The 1,239-nt window shown below is 42.7% G+C and overlaps 1 pseudogene; it reads left to right on the top strand.

The window, feature by feature from the left end:
* Positions 1 to 446: 446 nt before the first annotated feature.
* Positions 447 to 994, top strand: LOC119527818 (annotated as a pseudogene).
* Positions 995 to 1,239: the final 245 nt, after the last annotated feature.

The following is a 1,239-nucleotide window of genomic DNA, read 5'->3' as shown; positions in this document are numbered from 1 at the left end:
TTTAAAAGAGGGAGAACCAATGAATGTCAACATTGAAAGCTGTTGAAAATTGGATGGTACAGGGAAAAATACAATCAATGCAAACTAGACTCTATAGTTAATGGTAGCATTGTAAGATGCTTCCATTAATTGTAACAAAGGCAATATACCAAAGATAAATGTTTATAAGAGGGGGATATAAGGGAGGGTAGGGGATTATTAGGGATGGTGGTATTATCTGACCTTTTTATTGTATTTCATTTTATTTTATTTTTTATTCATCTTTTTTTCTTTTTCTTTTTTCTTCTTTTCTTCCTTCTTTGTGGAAGAAATGGAAATTTCCTCATATAGGCTATGGTGGTGAATGCATAACTTTGTGATTATACCAGGAACCATTGATTGTTTACTTAGGAGGGAATGTATGGTGTGTGAATAAAATTGTTTAAAAAATATATGGAGGGCTTTTGGCTTGGAGGAGGCCAGGGTGGAACCTTCTTCAGTCGTCCCGCATCTGGGTTCACCGGACACTAGCCGCCTTCACCATGTAGCCCAAGGTTGACCCCAATGTAATCAAAGTTGTGTAGCTGAGGTACACCAGTGGGGAAGTAGGTGCCACGTCTGACCTGGCGCCCAAGATTGGCCCCCTCGGTCTGTTTCCAAAAAAGGTTGGTGTTGACATTGCCAGAGCAACCAGTGACTGGAAAGGTCTAAGGATTATAGTCAGGCCCAGACTGAAGTAGAACCTTCTGACTCTGCCCAGATCATCAAAGCCCTTACGGAACCACCCAGAGACAGGAATAAGTAGGAAAACCTCAAGCACAGTGGAAATATCACTTTTGATGAGATTGGCAACATTGCCGGACAGATGTGGTGCCCATCTTTGGCTAGAAAACTCTCTGGAACCATTAAAGAGATTCTGGGGACAGCCCAGTCTGTGGGCTGCAATGTGGATGGCTGTCCTCATGACATCATAGGTGACATCAACAATGGTGCAGTAGAATGTTCAGCTAATTAAGAACTTCAAAGGAAAATATTTCAATAAAAGATCATTTGACAAACATTGGGACTGGTGGTTTGATTGCCGAGCCCTCTATCATGGGATTTGCCCTTATGAAGCTCGTTACTGCAAAGGAGAGGCTAAACTTGCATATAATTGTGCCTAAGAGTCTCCCCCTGAATGCCTCTTTGTTGCTCAGATGTGGCCCTCTCTCTCCAGCTAAGCCACCTTGGCAGGTGATCTCACTGCCCTCTCCCCTACAT

The sequence above is a fragment of the Choloepus didactylus genome, chromosome 1 (genome assembly GCF_015220235.1).
Source record: "Choloepus didactylus isolate mChoDid1 chromosome 1, mChoDid1.pri, whole genome shotgun sequence".
Classification (NCBI taxonomy): Eukaryota; Metazoa; Chordata; class Mammalia; order Pilosa; family Megalonychidae; genus Choloepus; species Choloepus didactylus.
This window is presented reverse-complemented; position numbering and strand designations above follow the sequence as displayed.